General features: G+C 38.0%; 1 protein-coding gene and 1 non-coding gene across 10 annotated transcripts in view; both read right to left on the bottom strand.

Annotated features, from left to right (window-relative positions):
• DMD (dystrophin) overlaps positions 1–24,439 on the bottom strand; it is a 2,565,910-nt gene that overhangs the window by 1,895,175 nt on the left and 646,296 nt on the right. The gene's annotated exons all lie outside the window — the stretch shown is intronic.
• TRNAC-GCA lies at positions 24,113–24,184 on the bottom strand. The gene has a single exon. It is a non-coding gene; the product is annotated as a tRNA-Cys (tRNA).

The following is a 24,439-nucleotide window of genomic DNA, read 5'->3' as shown; positions in this document are numbered from 1 at the left end:
ATACATTATAAGCTAGGCCCTGGGAGTACAAGGAGGTAGAGAGGCAATTGAGTTTGTTTCTGTCCACTGAATTCTGTCCAGTTTGCAGATGGTACATGGCTGATGGAAGTGCCTAAAGTTACCTTCTAGGGTTATGAGGCTCCCACCTCCAACTATTTTCTACTTTACAAAATCATCACACACACCATAAACTGAGAAAATTATGAGTCCAGAGTGGCTCAATGCTTTTGTGCTAAAGAATTCCTATATTGTCAGCAATATTCAGCTGACAGGCCAAAGGATAAAACTATTATAAGGATTTCAACAGCTGAAGCTTTTGATTATACCCTACCTTTGTCCTGACAAAATGCAGGAGGTGGACAAACCAGCAGCCTTCCTTCAAGCCACATTTCTCCAGCCCCGGAGTTCCTGAAATATCGGTGAGGTAATCTAACTTTGTGTTTGACACCATAATTTATTTTTTCTGACCCGAACAGACTGCTTCTAAGGACAAGCATCTCTACACATATAATTTTAAGGGGGAAAATATCAACATTGAAGAAAACAAGTGCACTTTAATGTCACTCCACCTTATGATTCACTTGTTATTCCTGGGGTGTTCTTCAGTGGGTTAAGTGGGCTATTGAACACACACAAAAAAACCCCTGGAATTCGAACATCTTCTATTACCTTAAACCAATTGAAAATCAGCTTTTCCTCTCTTCAGATGATTTACCTGACAGTCAGTAGAAAAATTCTTCCCATGGGTTTCTGCTTTCTGAAAACTTTCCCACCCCCCAGTTCTCAGAAACACAGTTTGGTAAGTTTCAGTCTATCCCAAGGCATTATTCATATAATCCAAGAAAAACTCAGAGAGACTTGATGACTAATTTGCAATGATCTGAGGTACCTGAAATATTTTATTCATTTTATTTTTATATTTCTTTAAAATAAATGCACTTACTATCCTAAGGGTAACTTTGATATTAAAAAGAGTCACATTTATTACATATTTACCAGAAGCCTGAGCAGCTGCCTTTTAAGCCTATATCCCAAAATAGAATTATTTATGAGAAACCTTAACGCAAATAAAGATACTAAACCCTCAAGGCCTCTTGTGCTTTTATATTTGACATCTCCTCTTTTCAAATATTCATGTAGAATAGCCTTAAGTAGAAACTTCAAGATGTGCTATGATAAAACATTTTTTCCCAAGCCACTTTACTGTTGATGGGGTGTTTTCTTAGTCTGCATTCTCAATAATAGTCTTTTTCCTAAAAGGAGATGGAGGTAAACTCTCCAAGCATTTGTTCTGCTTCTTTAGCTTATGTTAGAGCAATTGTAGGCCACTGCATGTTTCCAGCATCAGAGATTAAGTTCAGATCAATTTTATCACATGTTGATTTTAACAGTCTCAGTCCCATAGGAGGCTGAAATATCTTTCACAACCCATAAGATATTTTTTCCACTGCTTAGTACTTTCTACCCATTTCCCCCAAATTTAGAAGTTTGAATTTAAAATAAATTTCTCTAAGTGAATTTCACTACTTTACTTTTCATGCTGCAAATTCCAGCTCTCATAACAGGTAAGAATTAATGTTGTTTATGTTTCCCCTTATGTTAAAATTCAGATTGATTCACTTTATAATCATTTGGAAAGTGCACATTACTACATTAGCAGGGCTTCCAAGTTCAAATTTAATTTAAGGCATGAGAAACTGATTGCAAGGTCATTTCTCAATGCAAAAGATAAAAACTATATTCTCTTCTATTAAAAGGGGCATAAGTGAAGTGATATCTAATGCAAAATGAGCATTAAAAAGATATATTAATATAATATATAAGGGATAAAATGACCTATTTCTGTATTTTCCATTCATTCAGCAAATAATTACCAATAGGTCATATATGGCTAGACTAGTGCTTAGGGATTTTGTTCTTCTCCATAATACTGTGACGGTACAGGAATTTTTTAAATTAACATATATAGTTAATATCAGTTAGATATAAAAGATAATCATTGATGTATATAACCAGTATTAGAATTGTTAAAATCAAGGATTTTAAATAGTTTGGAACATTAAGAAACATATTGTTAGATACCACTCATAAAGAGCTTGAGAAAACAAAAAACAAAAAACAGAAGCAAATCAGTATAGACATAGCCACTATAGGTCATGAAACCCAACGAACTGGGACAAAATTTAAGAAAACCAATTTTATACTGTCTTGACGGAAGAGTTCATTTTATCAAATTAGATGGAATTTTCAAAGATGACATGCTACTGTGAGAAAAGGCAAGTGTGGAAACTAGGAAGAAGCTGTTACCTGAATTTATTGCCACAGAGAAGTTACAATGAATGTAATAAAACATCTTTTTTTGTGCTAAGAAATATGGAAAGACAGTAGCTGTTCCCTACATTAATCTCTTTCCAGGTTCACAGGTACAGCATCAGCTGGCTCCAGAAACTTCTGTCAATGTGTTACTCAGACTGTCCCATCTGCTTCTTACTGTTTGCTGTATACAAAGACTTGTTAGTATGCCCACCCATCTATCATCATTTTCTCATTTTGTTATTTGCTACCTCAACTATGCCAGTATGCTAGAAACAGATGAAGCCTAACATAGTTTTATGATATCAATCAAGAAATATACTAATAAAATATTTCTAGAATTTAAGTGCTATGTGGACTCATGAGAGAGATCCATGTTCTGTGCAATAGGATCCCTCCACCCTAACACATTCAACCAGCATTACAAATACCAATAAAATTGCTCCAAGGACTTACGATAAGTACATAGGAATCAAGAATATCAGGGTTGATTCTCCAGGCAAGAATACTGGAGTGGGTTGCCTTTCCCCTCTCCAGGGGATCTTCCTGACTCCAGGATCCAACCCGAGTCTCCGGCATTACAGGCAGATTCTTTACCATCTCTGATGGAGGCACCAGGGAAGCCTCTTCATGCTTGAAAGGGAACTTTTTCTTACAATAGACTGTGGCACAGAAGCCCACTGTGAAACATGAAGAGCTCTTCCGCTAAAGGAATGATGGTGGTGGTGGGCATTCAGGATCTATTCCACCCTGGAGACGGTTCATGAAACATGCTTAGGAACTAGCAAGGCTCAAGTAACAATATTGGAAAAATCCCTAATATTCTCCAACTCCTAACGTGTGATCCAAATCTCTCCATAGCATTCCTTAAACAGATGTTTATGTCCCGATTTCACACCCCACTGAAAGAGAACTCACTACTTCCAGATGAAACTTTTTCTATTATGGGCTGTACTTCAGTGTTACCACATTTGTTTATTTTTGCATCACCGCCCCAGTTCCCATTCACTGGCACCTATGATACCTGGACAACTCCCCGCTGTTATCCTCAGGCCCAGTTCTGCTGATGAGGCCTTTCCTGCATCCTGTGGCCTCTCTTTTCAAGGAACAACTCATAGGGGAGGAAACACAGCAGCTGGAGGGAACATATGCATTCAACCTGGACTGTTCTACGGAGGAAACTTGTCTTCCCTCGGGAGCCACTGGCCTTTTAGAAAACTGCATAAATAAAAACCAGCCAAATGTTTAAACTAAAAAAAAAAAAAAAGGAAACAGAATTCATCTTTAACTCAAGTTTAAGAATAGGGAGCAGGACTTCTCTGGTGGTGCAGTGGATAGGAATCCATCTGCCAATGCAGGGGATGTGGGTTTGATCCCTGGTACAGGAAGATCCCACATGCTGAACTATGACTAAGCCCCAGTGCCACAACTATTGAACCCATATGCTGCAACTACTGAAGCCCCTGTGCCCCAGAGCCTGTGCTCTGCAACAAGTGAAGCTACCACATTGAATAGCCCGTGCAGTGCAACTAGAGAGCAGCCCCCACTCGCCACAACTATAGAAAGCCCGTGTGCAACAATGAAGACCCAGCACAACCAAAAATTAAAATATATATATATATACATTTTTTAAAAAGGTATTTAAAGATGAGGGAGCAGTAAACTACTGTGTTGGTGCAGCTGGATTCTGTGCTGTAATTTGGAGAGGAAGGCTACCAAAATCCCAGGGACTCACGTCCTCTCCTGGCTGCTGTGAACTCCTGGAGCCAAGGACTGAGTTTTTAATTCATTTGATACCCCCTGACCTAGCACACTGAGGTCTCAATTAGTGTTTCCCAGATACATTATTAGTTTGCTTAAATCATGAGTGGTTATCTGTCTCCCTTTGCTTTCTGCTCAGCCTAATAATACTATGCATCATCCCGTTTTCACCAAACCACTCTTTGATTATTTGAAGACAGTTAGTACACCTAAAATTATCAGCTGCTTTCTAGACAAGCTCCAATTTTTCAATGTCTCATTTGAATTATGTTTCTCAGAGCCAAACAGCATAGATCTGGTCTGATGAACATACTTTCAGTGTCAACAAAGAGGGTGTATGGGCAGCATTTCCATTACCATACTATATGCCCTTCTCTCTCTCTCTCTTTTTTTTTTTTGCATCTATATCATATTATTACAGTTACCATAAGCTCCTCTCCTTTAATTTTTTTAAGCCAACATGCCATGTTTCCTCCAGCACATTTAATGCTAATGTAAGCAATTATGTTTTCCCTTTAAATGTTATAGATGGGGAAACAATGGAAACAGTGAGAGACTTTATTTTTTTGAGCTCCAAAATCACTGCAGGTGGTGACTGCAGCCATGAAATTAAAAGACGCTTACTCCTTGGAAAGAAAGCTATGATCAACCTAGACAGCATATTAAAAAGCAGAGACATTACTTTCCCAACAAAGGTCTGTCTAGTCAAGGCTATGGTTTTTCCAGTAGTCATGCATGGACGTGAGAGTTGGACTATAAAGAAAGCTGAGCGCGGAAGAATTGATGCTTTTGAACTGTGGTGTCGCAAAGACTCTTGAGTTCCTTGGACAGCAAGGTGATCCAACTAGTCCATAAGGAAATCAGTCCTGAATATCCATTGGAAGGATTGATGCTGAAGCTGAAACTTCAATACTTTGGCCACCTGATGCGAAGAACAGACTCACTAGAAAAGACCCTGATGCTAAGAAAGATTGAAGGTGGGAAGAGAAACAGACAACAGAGGATGAAATGGTTGGATGGCATCCCTGACTCGATGGACATGAGTTTGAGTAAGCTCCAAGAGTTGGTGATGGACAGGGAGGCCTGGCATGCTGCAGTCCACGGGGTTGAAAGAGTCGGACATGACTGAGAGACTGAACTGAACTGAACTGATTCATCAAGTAAACATTTCAGGGCCAAATATGTGTCAGGCACTTGATAACCAGCATTAAATGAAATAGACATACTCAGTATCTTCATGGTGCATTCATGAAGGAGAAGAAATATTATAATAGCTAACATGTACTGAAAACTTTTGACAAAGGTGAAAGTAAGGCTTAGGCGATGATCAAGTTTGTACATATAAGCCTTGGCTTGTTTGACTCCAGAGTCAGCTCTGTTAACCACGAGGCTAAAAGGAATACTACCACCTATTGTAATAGCCTCATGGGTCCGTTGAGTCCTGACACTATCATCTGGAACTCTAGAAAATACTATGATTTAAGGCCCTAGGAAGAGGGGAGAAATGGAATGAAAGCAGAGAGCCAGTGAGAAACCATTTTTGGAGCCAGAGCACAGTCTAAAAGGAAGAACAAATGAAAGATCCACATCAGCAACCAAGGCTAGGAAGAAACACTTCAAAAAGAAAACTGATTTGCTGATGGAAAAAATACAGCAGACATAACTTGTGATGGCACAAGCTCTCGATGGGATAAGAAATATACAGCTGCAAAGAAACGCTGTCTTCAGACACGTAATTGAGAGCAACCTGATCATTAGAGGGGGTAGTCGATGTCTATAAACACATAATATAAAAGAAATGCGGAATTCATTACTAACCTCTAACTACTATTTTATAAAAAAATAACTCCAGGACTGTTATCTTGGAACCATTATATAAAATAGGATAAACCAGGTATGTAATTACATTAATGTTATTAGAAACTTAGATTTTCAGCATCAGAGGAGACTGCAGTATAAGTCAGATATATTAATTTCTATTTCTTGCTCCAAGTAGTGGTTATTTATGATGTATCCATTTTTCTCATTTATAATATGCTTTGTGACAACATATATTAAATAAAAATATATAGCATGAGTTTAAGAAAACCAAAAGGCAAGTGTTAGTCGCTCAGTCATGTCTGACTCTTTGTGACCCCATAGACTGTAGCCTGACAGGCTCCTCTGTCCATGAAATTCTCAAGGCAAGAATACTGGAGTGGGTTGCCATGCCCTCCCCTCCAGGGGATCTTCCCAACCCAGGGATTGAACCCAGGTTTCCTTCATTGCAGACAGACTCTTTACCGTCTGAGCCACCAGGGAAGGCTAATTGAAGATAAATAAAAATAAAATATATAGCATAAGTTTAAGAAAATCAAAGGGTAAGAATATAGGTGAATTCTTTCTTCAATATACTCATGCTTATCAGCCACTATTGTAAATTTTATTTTTTTTTAAGTTCTAGGAAAAACCTTACCTGCACTGAAAATCTCTGGGTCTCCAGGCAGTGCGTGGACTCCTGCCAACTTAATTGTAACTTAAATGTTAATAGCTTAACACAAATTCCTCCCACCGCTTGATCTACCTGAGAACAGTCAATTACCTTAACAGGAATCCTTCAATTTATCTGCAAATTATCTAACAATATGGTCTCTCTTGACCCTTCATGTAATGTCATATAAGATCACAGCCTTTTAAGGAAAACATTCTTTAATTAAATTAAAATCTATTAAGAACAGAGTTGCAGAAAGGTATTTTCTATTTTCCTTTTTTTTTTTTTTTTCACCTGCATAACATCTAATTCAACCTGGCAGTGTTTTATTTCCAAACAGTGCTGGAATTTTATAGATTGATTCATTACACCTAATTCACTTAACTTCCATATGTTACTTTAAGTCTTTTAAAATCAGAATTTATATTATTATAATTGCAATCTACATGATTACAAATCTACTATTTAAGATAACTAAACTCTTTTTAGGCATTTAAATGCATAAAACTTTTTTTTTAATTTATTTATTTTTTTTTTGTCATACATTGATATGAATCAGCCATAGATTTAAAACAGGCATACAGGAGGTGTTGTTTGGGGAGAGGTCGTGGTGAATGGATTTGATTTCAATATGTCAAAAGGCAGCCCAATTAATGAACTATTATACTTACTAATCTATTCCAAATATTGTTATTTAATGAATTTACATTGTTTAGGAAATATAAAGTTATTTATACTACAAAGTGATTTCTATTATTACTGAGGTAATAACTTACAGTGATGTGCCAGACACAGTTCAAAGTAATTTACTCATTCATTTATTCTTGAAAACAATCCTATGAGATTGATACTCTTAAAAAAAAAAACCCTTTTTTTCAAATGAGCAAACTGAGGCACAGAGAAGATGAATCACCCACCTGAGAGTATGTACTATCTAAATCAGAAGGTACCTGATATGAATCAACAACAATTTGTCCTCAGAACCCACGTCTTAATGATCTTCTAGCGCTGCTAGATCCAGGTAATCTCATCCAATTCCAGTTTTGTTCCTCATCGTTTGGTTGATTGATCGTTTGGGTAACATTAAAGTGAACCAAAGTGTGTCCAGGTCACGCGATTTTCAGAACTGGAATTCTCTTTCCAGGAGAGAAGCCATAACCAAATTATCTGTTTATTCTTTCTGGCTCATTGTTGGTTTGAGTAAGAATCAATAGTAGTTTCCTGAATAACAGGACCAGTTTTGCCCTCTTGTAGCAGTTTTAGCTCGGGGCTGGAAATAATGTTGCAAGAACAACAGCAAGACATTCGCTTCCCTGGTGGTTATTTTATAGAAACGGTGGGATGGGCCACATGTCTATTGCTAGCAAGCAGCAATGCCATTTCCTTTTTTTCTTGGGCTATTATCTTCTAAAAACACTATTCTCCAATGTGTGCTGCATTCAATTAGTGATTACTCTTAAATACTAACACAACAGACCATTTCTAGAATGGTAAAAAGACTGAGAATCGGATTCTTGTGTATCTCTCTGGGTTAGAAGTATACAGCGATTCATTTAGGAAATATATTCATTATTTCCAAACTGCCCTAATCTTATTTCCTTTCTAGGTACATTTCCTATAGACCAAGAGTCAGAGAGCCTTCAATTTATAGATCTCGCTTGAAATAATGGGATTATGAAGCTACGTTTCCTCCATTTTGGCAGTCTTCTTTATCAACCTTTTAACTTAACCTTTGGCCCTATACCTCCACGCAAGTCTTTTTCATTTATTTTTACTGAATAGGCATTTTTTAACTTTCACCTAAGGTTACACTAATGCATTTATAGACTCATATTCTGGGTTCATTAAAGATCTCAGGCTGGGGCTGGAAGGTAACCATTAAAGATACAAGAGAACCTTTCTTTCTGGTCTGCCTGTCTGTTGTTTGGTCTCAAAAATGCTATGTCATAGAGATAAAAACTCTGCACGCCAACATTCAGTGAACATGCCAAGAATGGAAACATGATCCTTTTATTGCAATATTCATAAAAATTGCACTGTTCATATACATCAGATATATTGCATGGTTAGCTAAATATATTTGTTGAATAGTAAAATTTGTTCCATTTTTTTCTCATAGAATTATACATGTTAATTATAGAAATTTTGGAATCTGTGTAACATGGAAGAAGAAAATATATATTGCCTGCCATTCTGAGAAAATTCTATTGATGTATAATGGGCTACAGAATCGAGCACAACTTACTGACTAGACAACAACAACAAAATAAGCATATTTCACTGCAGTTTTTTGACTTGGTTTGGTTTTTGTTATTTTTTTGTTTTTGTTTTATTTTGTTTACATAAGCAGGCACTCAATGACTTTTTCTTTCTTTTTTCACTTAGGGAAATAAATGGCTTCATAAATAATGACTTCATAAATGGCTGAAGTATGGAATAGTGACTGGCATGTAATACAGTAAGTCCTACATATGAACAAGTTCCACTCCGAGAGCACATTTGTAAGTCCAGTTTCTTTGCAGGTCCAACAAAATTAGCCTAGATACCAAATAAATACAATCAGCTATATAATATTGCACTGTAATAGATATATAATACTTTTCACAGAAATAATACAGTAAACAAACCAAAAAATTAACATTTTTAATCTTACAGTAAGTAAGGAAGTAGGTAAAGTCGCTCAGTCATGTCCAACTCTTTGCGATCCCATGGACTGCAGCCTACCAGGCTCCTCTGTCCATGGGATTTTCCAGGCAAGAGTACTAAGTACAGTAATAGAGTACAACAGCTGGTATACAGGGGCTGGCATTGAGTGACCAAGCATGAAAAGTTACTGACTGGAGGAAGGAGAGGAAGTGGGAGATGGTGGAGTTGAAGGATCATTGGCAGTGGGAGACTGTGAGGCTATGATTCACTCACGCCTGGCATTGATAGAATGCACATTCACAGCTTTCAAAGTTCGCAACTTGAAGGTTTGTATGTAGGGAACTCATTGTACCCATTTAATAGAGGTGTTTTTATGGTATGCTAGGTTCACTCATTCAACTTCAGCATGCAATTATTCACATTGCTATTTTTTAAACGTGTATTACATATATTGTTTTAGGTTTAAAATTCAGTCATTATGAATACATTAGATAATTCTGATCAGGCAAAGACTTTAGGCTAATGCTGGTGTCATAAAACTTGGTAAATCTTAGTTAAATATTGAATGAAATGTTAAATAATTAATAACATAATTTCATGAGCCTAAATAGCTACTTTAAATAAATATTTGGTTTATATTAATATACTCTTCTGTATATTTGAATAAACATATTGAAGAGAAAACTTGTGTTTCCTTTTTAACAAAAAATACTAATATTTATTAACTTCATCTCTGTGATAATCTAAAACAGTTATTGAGAGCTTATTTGGAATGATTTGAATGAACACCTTTAAGCAACTACTGCTATGCAATTTCCAGGCCCATGTAGATATGTACCTAGGATTTCCTTGGCTGTTAAAACATGCAGTTACCCATTTGGCATCTTCTAATGAGGAGGTGAGCAAAGTTGTCTCCCTTGTGCACATACTATACTCATGTTAACATCTTTTCCAGTTCTAAGGGCACAACTTCTCTTTCCTGGTGATAATTTTAATTGAACAACATGTTTTAGACTGGAACTTCAGTTTCCTAAATTGACCAAGTTGTGCCTTTGATTGCCGGATAATGAAAACAGTCTAGAATACTAGCCATCTGTAAATGGTGGAGGCATATGACACCAAAGCATAGGACGACATAATAGCAAAAACATGGTCATATTGTATTCATGAGTATTTTGCAAAGATTGTAACAGAGAAAAGCAGTGAAACAAACATTCACAACACATATAGAACAAAAGGCATGCTATAAAAAAAAAATGGACTTGTACCATTGCAGCTAGTACTATATTCATGTCTAAAAAGGCCATTTGATTTATCCAAAACAATATCAGCAGTTAAGGTTGTACATTTGAATTTTATTGCTTTTACGTCCTTGTGTTTGATATCATTTGATGTTATAGATCTATAAGCCCTTTAACCACAAAATGTGTGCCATTTGTTTTATATTTGTGCTTATATAAGTAACTTTTAATAAAATTAACTTGCCAGCACTGGTTGATCATAGGAAATTTTTATTCCTTTTAAGCTGGCCTGTTTATTGTCCAAGTTTGAGAAGCACTACACTTTAATGAGGGTTTTCCTGGTGGCTCAGTGGTAAAGAATCCACCTGCAATGCAGGAGATTCAGGAGATGTGGATTTGATCCCTGGGTGGGGAAGATCCCCTGGAGGATGGCATGGAAACCCACTCCAGTATTCTTGGCCTGGAGAATCCCACAGATAGCCCTGTGGGCTGCAGTCCATGGGGTTGCAAAGAGTCGGACACGACTGAAGTGACTGAGCACGCATGCATGCACACTTTAACAACCATCATGTAAGAATGTCTTAACAATGGGGAAATCTGATTCTGGTTCTCTGTAGAAAAATACTATTAAGGAGAGGTATGGTAGAGCAATATACATTTTAACACATATGTCTACTCATATCGCAGGGTTAAAATATTTGTAAAGTGATTGTTTTAATTAAAGCAAAATATGTCTCATAACATTAGACAGATGTAACTGGCTTAATAATAACTAGGAATTAACTTCCTGTTCTTGATGTGCTTAAAGGCAATATCATTGCAGTACAAGCTGGCCATCAGGCCATTATGGTTGATTTAGCATAGAAAATAGCACCAGAAGACAAAATGAATTATAGTCAATGAAACTTTTATACAATACCTTGATGGATACTAGTTTAAGGCAGGGGACAATTAGAAGGAAACAGTGATGACCTGAGATGTGGCTGGTCCTTTATGGGTTTACACCACACTGAAATTGCTTTTGGCCTGCAAGAAGAATCAGGAGCCCTAGAACATGTGTTAATATATGTAGCCAAGGGATTTCCCTAAAGGTCCAGTGGCGAAGACTTGATGCTCCCAATGCAAGGAGCCTGGGTTCAATCCCTGGTCAGGGAACCAGATCCCATATTAAGAGTTTGCATATCACAACTAAAGATCCCAGATGCCACAACTAAGAGCTGGTGCAGTCAAACATATATATATATATACACACACACACATACACACACACACACATATATAAAACCAAGAAGACCAAAGATAGTCACACCACTCCATTGCACTGCATTTATATACACATACACACACACACGAAAACACATTCCATAAACACATCAATGCATGCATGTGTGTTTATAGTAGTTTAAGTTTCATAATGAAACTGTCAAAAGTAAAGAGTTCACACAAAAGTCAATTATATGATAGAATATAAAATGAGAAGGAGATATACATAAGGGAAAAATAAATTATAGATTGCAAGGGCTATAATTCTGTCTCCTTTATCCTGAAATAAGTTGGATAATATAACCTAAATTATGAGAGGTTGAGGTTCTGTATCATGATTTTTATATCTGATCACTCAATAGTTGTGAAAGTGTTGGTATTTTATGATATCAATGGTAAGCATCCAAGATTTTCAGAAGCCAAGTCTCTGATCAGATTGGAAATTTGTTTAGATATAGGATGAAGTCTAATCTCCTATCTCTTTTCTCTTTACATGATATCTTTGAGAGTGCTAACTACATAATAAATTCTCCATAACTACTGATTTGATTGATTGTATTAGTCCAAATATAGCAATGAGGAATATTTATTCCTTCACTGCTGCTTTGTTAACTCCAAGTACATGTTAGTCACTAAGCAAATGTCTTAAATGACTAAATAATCCAGAAAAGAGAGTTATACTCACATCTCAGAAATACCCATTAGTTGTCTACAACCAAAGTTCCATGTGGTCTATCAAAGTTCATTAGTCTCATACCAAAATGACTCAGGAGCCAACGTGAAGAGGCTTCCATTGGATATAGATGGAAATATAATAGGAGGATTGATAAGAATGACAACAAAAGAAAGGACTGCAATAGACTGATTATACTTAGATAGATTTAAATCTATACATTCAGTGATACCAAAGCAAACAAACAAAAATATATAAATGAAAATTGCCACTGGTAACCTTTGGAAGAGACTAAGGAACCAATTCATTATGTTGAAAATTGTTCTCTTCAGAGAGAAAGTGAAGCATTTATTCTGCTTTTCCTATAGGGACTATATCACAAGGTAACCAAATAGGTAATGCAGAAAAATTGTATTCAGAAATATTCCAGCTAATAAATGAAGAAGGAGTGATAGAATATCACTATTTTCCAAACCATCATAAAATAATTAATCAAGACAAAGATAATTGATGATTGCTAATATCACACACCATAAAAGTGAAACAACCAAACATTAAGTATCTTTTGATGAAAATACACAAAACTATTAATAAAGTTATCTTGAAAGAAAAGAAGGAAGCCTAACTATAAGCAGCCTTCTATATCTGCTAATTTATAGGAACCACAAGGGATAGAGAAATATTTTAAATAACACCATGGGGATATAATCAACAGCATCTACATAAAGGTTAAACTATGTTCAACAACTACATTTAAAAATCCCAATGCACAGTCTTATTCACTTCAAATTAATTATGTAAAAATCAGTGGTGTCTTATTGGATAATCTGGGAAACATATACACTATGTATTTTATGATATTAAAAAATATAAATTTTTTTCTGACTGTGGCAGTGGTATTGTTATTATGTGTTTAAAGGAGAATACTTTCAGAAATATAAGCTGAGACATTTAGAGAGGAAGTGATATGCTTTCCGGGATTTGCTTCAAAACAGATATAGGCAGTGTGTGGGTGTAGAGAGAAAACAAGATGGTGAGGATTAGAACTGCTGGAGCTCAAGGAGGGGTGCATAGTGTCTGTTACACAATTTTTCTGTTTTTGTATCTGTTTGAAAATCTCCATACTAAGATGTTATAAAAAATGATCCACATGCACCTATGATACGTTAATGACAAGATATAAGTTATCCTAAGAATAATTACGTCTTAAGCTCTTCCCTTGGTCTCATTGTGGCATCAATATAACTATACTCTTTGATCATTATGTTTTTTCTAAGCCCTGGGAGACAGCTTTTAGAATTTTGCTTGGTTATGAACTTCACTCAAGTGATCAGGAAGTCAATATAATAAACTATTCTGTCTAGAAAACATGCAAGCATAAATAACAATCATTTATACTTCTGTAAGGAAACTAACGCTAGATCATTCTTAAAATATCCAAGATCCAGGGTAGATTTGGATTCTGGTTTGTCCTAAAGGCTTAGCTGCATCTGGTAAGTAAGGGAGTCCTATAATATCCTTATTTCTTAGTACCTATTTACATTTAATTTATACGGGGCCTAAAGATTTCCTGATGAAAACAAAATCAATAACTTAAAAGTCTCCATTACTAGACAGCATATGAATATTCATGTCCATGAAATTTGCAGAGCAACAAAAAAAGCACAATTTCAAGGACAAAGCCTATCGCCCTAAGATAAAATTCATCCTACTGATATGGACCTAATAAATTAAATTAATGTCTTGGCATAAGTATTAGAATAGAGAAGTTCCAAGTATACTGTGATGGCTGCTACCAGAACCCATAGCCAACTCAACCACTTTGGTGTCAAATGTGTGCCCTAGGATACAAGATCTACCTGGAACCTTGAAGAATGCATTTGATTAAAACAGTCATCCTTTGGGGCCCAGCAACTCGACTGTGATGTACTTAGAGGAGCACAAGTACCCTTAGCTCTTTGAAAGTTCGTTTTATGTCATTTCACTTTTTTTTCCTTTTTATTTCCATCATTTATTCATTTCATAAACATTAATTGATCATTTATTTTCTGTCCAGAAATTTCACTGGGCCCTGTGTAGATTCAATGTTGAACCCAAACAAACACAGTCCATGTTGTTGTGGAGCTTAAATTATTATGAGAAAGCAAAAAGGCAATCAAATACGCTCACATATGAATATTAAATCACAGGTATGGTAAGTGTGATAAAGAGAGGCATGTGGAGTATGGGGGAGGGACTGCTCATGTCATCCTGGGGACCAGGGATGGGCCAGGGGGCCAGGAATGGGCCTGAGGACACTGACTCCATTTCTTGCAAAATACAACCCCACAGTCACTCCCCTCCCTGACCTCAGCAACATGATATACATGTGTCTTCTTCCGGGATGGAGAGGAGATTGTGGGGCTGAAAAGAGGCTCTTGCCTCTGCTAAATCAAAGAGAAAAATGAACTCACTTGTTTTTTTTATTTTCCTTCTCTCTCTTCTGTAGTTGAAAATGTTGAATTCACACAAAGATTCTAAAGGAAACGCCATGTCATGAAACCCACAGACCATTTGTGCCCTAAATTCCTGAGGCAGAGCCAAGAGAGAACCAATTCAGATCCCGAAGTATCTTCAGCATAGAAAACCCCAGCTATTATTTCTGCCCCATGGAGCCTGCTGGGATGCTCCTCTTGTAAGAATCAGGGGTTCTGAGGGGCCAGGCAGCTCAGGACATAGACTGGGAAGATGCCATCTTGCTTGTTGTCTTAGTCAGAGAGCCAGGGAGCTATTTCCCCTCCCTTCACCCCAGCTCCTCTTTGGAGTTAATCTCTCGAGATAACAAGTCAAGGGTTTGCCTCTGACCAGCTGTGTTTGGGGTGACTGGATCTAGATGGCAGAATCTGTCCACCAGCTTGGCCCTCCTCCTTCCAGCTTGCTTGCATTTACAGTGATCCCCTTTTGATCACTGCCTGCAGTGGAAAAGCTACAGCTGGAACCTTGTACATCAAAAAATAACTTTATAAAAATACAACTAACTTCACTTTCGTGGATTCATAGAATGTCCTAGAAGGAGGGGCCTGTCCCTGTTTCTAGCCTCTCTGTGTTGACATTGTTCATGTCCTCTCTGTGTCCCACAGGAAATACTGGGCTGCTGAGGGCAAGGCTGACTTTCTTTACAGCTGTCTTGCCAAGACCCAGTTATTGCACATCCCAGAGTGGGTTTGCAGAGGGCACTTTAAGAGGGAATGCATACATGGATGAATGAGGACAGTGATGTGCATGAGAGGATATCTTTGCAGATCTAGTGGGTTCTCACATGATGAGAAAATCTAGTCCATGTAACTTCCCAGTGAAGACCATGGTCCAGGCATGAATGTCATAGGGAGACTGGCTCTTACTCTGAGAAAAAACATCCTCAGCATTAGACATGCTTGCTCCTTGGAAGAGAAGCAATGATAACCTAGACAGTGTATTCAAAAGCAGAGATATCACTTTGCTGACAAAGGTCCCTATAGTCAAAGCTATGGTTTTTCCAGTAGTCATGTATGAATGTGAGAGCTGGACCATAAAGAAGGCTGAGCACCAAAGAATTGATGCTTTTGAACTGTGGGGCTGGAGAAGACTCTTGAGAGTCCTTTGGACTGCAAGGAGATCAAACCAGTTAATCCTAAAGGAAATCAACCCTGAATATTCATTGAAAGGACTGATGCTGAAACTCCAATATTTTGACCACCTCATGTGAAAAGCCAACTCATTGGAAAAGACCTTGATGCTGGGAAAGATTGAAGGCAAGAGGAGAAAGGGGTGACAGAGGACTAGATGATTGGATGGCATCATCAACTCAATGGACATGAGTTTGAGCAAAGTCCAAGAGATAGTGAAGGACGGGGAAGCCTGGTGTGCAAAGAGTCAGCCCTGACAGAGTGACTGAACAGCAACATTAGAACTGCTGCCTTAGGAAGGAGTGATTGCTCAGTCACTCTGTGTTCAGACAGAAGCCACACATCCGTCTAGAGAAGTAGGGGAGAGGATTCCTGTTGAAAGCCTGGATCCTCTTTGCATCACTTCCAGTTCTGAGGAAGTCCAGCTGCAGCAGGGGTCAGCTTCTGTTTTTCTCAACCAATTTTAAAGCAGATTCAACTTTTCCTCACAATTTGCTCCACAAGGTATTTGGGAAATGTAGATTGTACTTAACATCTCACAGTGGAAACTGGAGGAGGCGGCAGCTGCTCTATGCCCAAGTTCTCCTCCGATGTCTCTCCCTGGTCTCCCCTGTTGGCCTCCAGCATTGGGCCTCTTGTCGGTTTTGCCATCTCTGTGTCTCTCCCCAAGTTCTCACTCTGGGATCCTCCCTCCTCGCTCAGGATGCCTCTCTTCCCTTCTCCTTTTGGGACAGAACCCTTTGCTGTCTTGGCTTCTCTGATCTTGGACACCCATACCCCCCATCTCCGCTCCACATGCTCTTCACCAATAGAGATGCCTGCAGCCACCAGGACCCATGCGATGGAAAGTGGTCTGTGGGTCACTTCACTTTTTACGGGACACCTACATTAGTGCTTGTTTTCACTAAGCCAGAGAAATGTAAAGAGGATTTTGCTTTTCCAAAAGTGAAAACAGTGCCCAGCATTTGTTTTGTGGCAAGGGGTTCCAGAGGCAGTGGGCACCCCAAGCAGCAAAAGTGAGCCCGCCAAGCTTCTTCCCAGGAACTAGACTTCGCGGCTCAGCATCCAGCCTCCAGAGCTTTGAACTTTCTGTGCTTTGCATTCATTTATTTTGTGGATCCATTAGCAAGATGTGTCCTAAGGTAATTGCTTCTTTGCTCTACACCAGCCATTTTGGCACAGGGAAGGTGTCACAGGAATGTTGTATTTTCAGAAAGTTGGGGAAGCCTGTCTAAGGCTGAGCGTGGAAAGTTTCCCCTTGCTTTTTCACAGGTATGTTTAGCAGCAGTGGCTTCGCACACACTGCAGGTACCGAAGTAGGTAAGTGTTAGTCGCTCAGTCGTGTCTGACTCTTTGTGACCCCGTGGACTGTAGCCCGCCAGGCTCCTCTGTCCATGGGGATGCTCCAGGCAAGAATCCTGGAGTGGGTTGCCATTTCCTTCTCCAGGGGATCGTTCCAAAACAGGGATCGAACCCGGGTCTCTTGCATTATAGGCAGATTCTTTACCGTCTGAGCCAACAGGGAACCTCTAGCAGAGGACCAAACAGCAGCAACCGCCCAGGGTACATGGTTGAGCTGCTGCAGCTGTGGAGGCGAGCATCTGCCTGAAGGAGAGGGTCAGCGGTGGAGCTGACAGAGGTGTGGAAGGCCCTGGGAGAAGTGCTCAGCACCAGAGCTAAGGCAGACAAACAGCCGACCGAATTTGAGAGTGCCTGAGCGATATCCGGCCAGAACAATAATACACACTGGAATGGGAAACAATAAAGGTCTTACAGATGCACCAGGAGAGGCTAACAAGCTAGCAGAATCAGGATGCTAAAGCCACTGTAACCTATTACCACACAGGCTCATAACCACGCAGGCAGATTGGATTGCAGGATCTTTACTGAACAAAACACCGGAGGTGGAGAAAAGCAGTATATATTCACTAGCTGGTGCTACAAAAAAGTCTGTCTCCCAAGTCAGAGGCATGGGAGCCTTTCCTCTCATCTCTCCTTCCTCATAGTCATTCCATTGCCCAGTCTTAAACTGGGTTCCCCATTGTCAGACCTGGGACAGGAATTTGAGCCCATGATGTTCCTTATGATGGTGATCACAGGCAGCATCACTAGGGAAGTAGAGTTGATGATAAGTCGCTTCAGTCATGTCTGACTCTGCGACCCCACGGGCTGTAGCCTGCCAGGTTCCTCTGTCCACGGGATTCTCCAGGCAAGAATACTGGAGTGGGTTTCCATGCCCTTCTCCAAGGGGTCTTCCCAACCCAGGGATCGAACCCGCATCTCTTATGTCTCCTGCATTGGCAGGCAGGTTCTTTACCATTAGCGCCACCTGGGAAATAGAGATGTGAGAGAGAAAATAGAGAACTGCCACAACAGGGCATATTAATGAGAAAGTCATGACTATGGACAACTGGGGCTCAGTGTCACTGGGTACCTCTGGAAGATGGTGTAGGCACACTTCTCACTTGTTCTATTTGAGAACCACTTGGGGGTCTCAATATTCCAGCACTTCCCCATGATAGGTAAATCCATCAAACAAAGTCCTTAGTTGTGTGTAAGTAGAAAACCATCAGGCAGAATGTGCCAAGGGGATATGGACAGTGCATACTAGATTCAACAAGTACACTGTACATTCATCTTACAGAGACCATTAGAGCTGTTCCAGCTTTTTTCTACCCAATGTTTCATCTTTTTCTTTATTTTAGAAACAAGATTGAAAATTTAACATAGGTTGGGCAAGAAGCACAATGAGAATTCAGCTGAGTTGGAAGCTGCTCATCGGTTGATATACCCATGCATCTTTCAAGACAGTGTCCTATGAAGCCTGGTCCAACCCAATCAGTTGGTTTTGATTTCTCCCCCTTTATGTCAGCACTCCTTGCACATCTTACTGTTGTTTTCCTCAAAGTTATCTATCTACAAATCCACTTTCTTCCTTAAAATATTATCATTTCCTTGAGAGCAGAAATTGTTCATTATTCATCTTTCTATTTTAGGCATTGATTATAGTCCCTGAGGAGCTTCCCAGGTAGCACAAGTGGTAAAGAACCTGCCTGCCAATGCAGGAGACATAAGAGACAAGGGTTCAATCCCTGGGTCAGGAAGATCCCCTGGAGGAGGGCATGGCAATCCACTCCAGTGTTCTTGCCTGGAGAATCCCATGGACAGAGGTGCCTCGTGGGCTACAGTCCATAGGTTTGCACAGTCAGACACAGCTGAAGTGATCCAACACACCTGCATGCCCACAGTCCCTGAGATTCAGATGGTGTTCATCAAAAGTTCGTTTGTTGAATAAGTAAGTGAATGCATGTGTTGCTGCTAATAATCATGTTCACCATTTTCTTTAGAGTCTGCTTCTGTTAGTCAGATTTAAATGGCTTTACTTGAGCTATTTCTGATTTTTTTTTTAAAGATCCTTTCCTCTGACAGTGATTTAGCACCAGTGAAAGTTTTCAGTTACCTTCCAGTTGTTTTAAAAATGAGACTGCTATTTTTAGTGAGAGGAAATAACGGAGAAAAGAAAGTTCTCACTCTCAATTTGAGTTTTGAGAGGATCAAATAGTTTCAGTTCAAGGAGTCAATAATGATTGGACATCCCTAAAAGCTAGAGAATCCTCCAAGATGTATTCTAAAAGACATATATATTTTTCATCTTTATCCACTACAAAGATACATACATACACAAAAGAATGAGCAAATACTTTGACAAAAATATTATGAATTTTTTACCTAGGGTGACACTGTCACTGTGCATTACAGCCATTTTATAAAAAAGCAAAACAACTTGATTTAAAAAAAAAACAACCTTGGGTTCTTCCTTTGTTTTAAAATTATAAAATGTATATATCAATTTTTAAAATGAAACAATGCATGCAAATTAAAAAATAAAAAAATATTGCATGTGCTACCCACCCCATGCATGCATAGGTGAAAATTCAACCACCACCAAATTTCACTCACTATATGTAAAACCATAAAATGCTTGTTATGATACTAAATAAGCCTGCTCTGAGCTTGACAGAAACATATAATATTGATTGATTGTGGTTTTATGCAAATAGAACCTTTATATATGCATATATATATAGTAAACTAGAATATGTGTATATATATATGTACATTAAGGTAACTAAAACTACATAATCACATTTCAATGTCTGTTCATATCAATTTATCTCATTCTTCTTATCTATAGTATAAAAGTCCCTTGTAGGGATTTACTCCCTGCCTATGGTTATTTAGATTACCTGTCTATTTTCCTATTACCCAACTATAGCAAAAACTCCATGTCCAACTCTATTTTAACATTTGAGCAAATACAGATGAAACACATACACCAGGAAGTAGAACTGTTATGTGAAAATGATCATAATTTCAATTATGAAAAATAATGCCAAGTTGATTTCAGCATAGCCTTATTTGTGCTACTCCATAGTCTATGATAACTTTGTTCTTCACACTCTTGCCTCTACTGTATACTCAGTAAGGCTTTCACTTTTGTCAATATAATATGTGAGAAATGTCTTAATTTCAAATTCTTAAATTATGATCATCTTAGACAATTGCATTCCACTTAGTTTTAATTGCCTGTTCATCTCTTTCCTAATGGAACCTACAGAGTAGGCTTTTTCTTATTAATTTATAAATTTCATACTAAGTATTTAAAAATAATTATTCTATTCTTAAACGTATTTTCTATTATTTCACACATTTTGTTTAAATAAACGGGGACTTTTCCAAGTGCATAAGCTATAAGCTTAGGATAAAACTTCTTTTGTTTTACTACAGTGAGTTACCAGTACTAATATTTCCAGTTTCTTTTAAAGACTATAAATGTGTGTAAATAACAATGAAAACACTGAGAAACATGTTAATAAATTAGAATTATTTTTTTCTACAGAGCTAAAATTTACTCAAAAAATTCTAGGTTATGTGACAATCACTCATTTCTATCAATTTATTTATTCATGAGTTTAGATTTTCAGAGATATTACATGAAAACTGCTCTGCTTTTTAAACTATACAGTAATATGTGCACTTTGGTGGATGTGTAAATACGTACATAATTACTGAATTCATTAATGTCATATCAATTTTCTTATTTGCAGCCACTACATGATACAAGTTAATGGTAACCAATTTGGTGTCCTACTTTCTAGATCATTGCTGATCCAGTACATTCAATTCCCAGAGAAAAACTAGCAGTTCCCTTAGGGATAAAAATGACATTCATTCTTGACTTACTTTGACCAGGTGAGACACATGATTTCCATGTTTATTCTCATACTATTTTTTTTAAATAACGTTTTTTGACCTTGGCTCAGAAAAAAACCCTATTTTTAAGAGTATGCTATGTTGAAAGCATAAATAATATCAAAATTAAATGGGATTTTTAACACTGAATGGTGATTCATGGCAGTTGGAAGCAAAATGCACACTGTGATGAAACAGTCAACACTCCTACTTAAAACCCTGAAATGGGGCTAATTCACTCAGCGATGCACTTATATTACTGTCTCATAAATCCACATTCCAATATGGATTATGGCATCTATTCCAATAATTCAGTAAAGAATTCGCAAAATCAGATAATCTAATCCTCATTGAAAATCCATGAAGAATATATTATTATTGGCATTTTTAAAATATAAACTTCCCATGAAACACCCAATCCAATTTCTTAAAGAACAACACAGATACTGAGAAAACTAAAGTCTCACATAATGTAACTCTAAAATATAAATAAGGGGAAGTTCATGGGCTCATGAGGTCACTCAATGACATTCTAAGTAATGAAATGATCGATTATAAATAAAGTCTGGGCAAAAGGGATTTTCTTATTCTTTGTTTAGTCTTAAAAACAAACAAAAAAAAGATTTATATATATATATATATATATATCTCAGCCATATGAAATTAGGTAGGATTTAACATTTTAAAATGTTAATGGAATTATTTTGTATTTAATCTATTTGTTATAAATTATTACTGGAACATTTTGGTCACTTATAGACCCTAAGAGAGACAACCATTTTTCTCTTGTCTAGTTGCTTTCTCTCCTATATTTGACTATATTAAAGATTATTTATTAGGTTTTTATTATGTGCAGACTGTTAAATTTACATTAGCAGGAGAAAATATTTCTGGACTTAGTTCCTTGAGTATAGCAACCCCTGGTAAAAAATTTGTTATGAATACTCTTGGTTTTTTTGTTGATCCTTTTCCTCCCAGAGATGGTCACTGTTTTTATCTCTCTCTGTTGTGTTGTTTGTCAAAAGAAGGAAAACCATAGAGTAAAACATAGGCGTAGACCGTATAAGCCCACTGTTCAAGTCAGTTTAACAAACTAGTGAGTTCCCAGGCCTGGTCAGACCAGCATCTGTTTAGACAAACTCTGCTAGTGGTTAATGTGTGCATGCAGTAAAGGCTGCAGCTAAGGGACCCCAAAAGTCAAAACTTCAAAATTGGTGGGCATGGGTCAAACACTTAAGAGCTGTCAGAACACTCACCTCCTAACCCAAAGACTCTGATTTAGGAGAAGTTGGTCACGGAATGGGTTAGATTGACAGTAGGTCACCTGCCAACCTCAAGAAAATGTCCAAGCATCGAGGCATTCTACAAAACACCTCACAATCTCCAACCCAGTGACATATGGCTCTTGGGTATTGGTTTGGCTCTGAGAGACCCAAGACCTAGCTAGAGTTGTTAATGTGCATATAGGAAAAACCAGATGAAGTTTTGCCTTTCGTCTTGGTCTGTCTTGAGAGCTTGGTTTCAGGACTGATGAGAATACTCTCTCTAGTCTCTGCCAGTTAGAAAGTGCATGTACGAGCATATGCCTCAATTGTTGTTCAGTCACCCAGTCGTGTCCAACTCTTTGCAACCCCATGGACTGCAGCACACCAGGCTTTCTTATCTTTCACCATCTCCTGGAGCTTGCTGAAACTCTTGTCCATTGAGTTGATGATGCCATCCAACCACCTCATCCTCTGTTGTCCCATTCCCCTCCTGCCTTCAATCTTTCCCAGCATCAGGGTCTTTTCTAATGAGTCTGCTCTTCACATCAGGTGGCCAAAGTATCAGAGCTTCAGCTTCAACATCAGTCCTCAGTGGCCAGTTGAAAAAACTATGGTTCTGAGACATAAAGTCACAAGCAGCACCATTTTGTCCAACTGGGCCAGGTTGCAGGAGAATTTGTCACAAGTTTCAAGCTTCATAAGGGGCATTTGTTATCTCAACCTTGTCCTGTTTGGGCTGGAAAAATTCCATTCCAGTAGCACCTAGCAGGTGTCACAGATGAATGAGCCTGTGACTGGAAGCATCTCACATTTCCTTGGGAAACAGGGGACACTGAATTTTACAACACTGTTCACACCACCTGTGATAGTGAAGATCTTTGCTTTCTTAGGCTAACTCTGGGAGTAAATTTTATGGATCTTGTGAGAATCACATCCTTTGCACTCTCTTGTGAGATACCTCTTGCATCCTTGATTAAGCCATAATGAGGCTTACAATGGTTTGAGTTGCTATTGAGATTAATATAAGATCCTACTCATCAATGGCTATATTGATTCTTTGAATTGGTTATATTTGAAAGAAAAAAAAATAGCTCTCATTCTAAGCAACTATCTTATTGGTACCTACAGAAAGACTCAGTTAAAAAAAAAAAAAAACTATCTAAGCAACTATCTTATTTGTACCTATGGAAACACCCAGTTTAAAAAAAAAAAAAAAAAAAAACTACCATGAGGTATTACCTCACACTGGTCAGAATGGCCATCATCAAAAATCTACAAACTATAAATGCTGGAGAGGATGTGGAGAAAAGGAAACCCTCTCTACTCTGTTGGTGGGAGTGTAAATTGGTTCTGTCACAATAGAGAACATTATGGAGTTTCCTTAAAATAACTAAAAATAAAGCTACCATATGATCTAGCAATCCCTCTCCTGGGCACATATCCAGAGAAAAGTGAAAAGTAAAGTCACTCAGTCATGTCCGATCTTTGCAACCCCATGGACTGTAGCCTGCCAGGCTCCTCTGTCCTTGGGATTTTCCAGGCAAGAATATTGGAGTAGGTTGCCATTTCTTTCTCCAGGGATCTTCCCGACCCAGGGATCGAACCTGGGTCTCCCGCATTGCAGGCAGACGCTTTACCATCTGAGCCAGCAGGGAAGCTCATCCAGAGAAAATCATACTTCAAAAAGATACATGCACCCCCAATATTCATTGTGGAACTATATACAATAGCCAAGACATGGAAGCAACAACCTAAATGTCCATCAACAGGGAAATGGATAAAGAAGATGTAATATATACATATATATATATATGTATACACACACACACACATGCATACATACATACAGTGGAATATTAGCCATAAAAGTAACAAAATAATGCCATTTACAGCAATGTAGATGGATCTAG

The sequence above is a fragment of the Cervus elaphus genome, chromosome X, assembly GCF_910594005.1.
Source record: "Cervus elaphus chromosome X, mCerEla1.1, whole genome shotgun sequence".
Lineage (NCBI taxonomy): Eukaryota > Metazoa > Chordata > Mammalia > Artiodactyla > Cervidae > Cervus > Cervus elaphus.
This window is presented reverse-complemented; position numbering and strand designations above follow the sequence as displayed.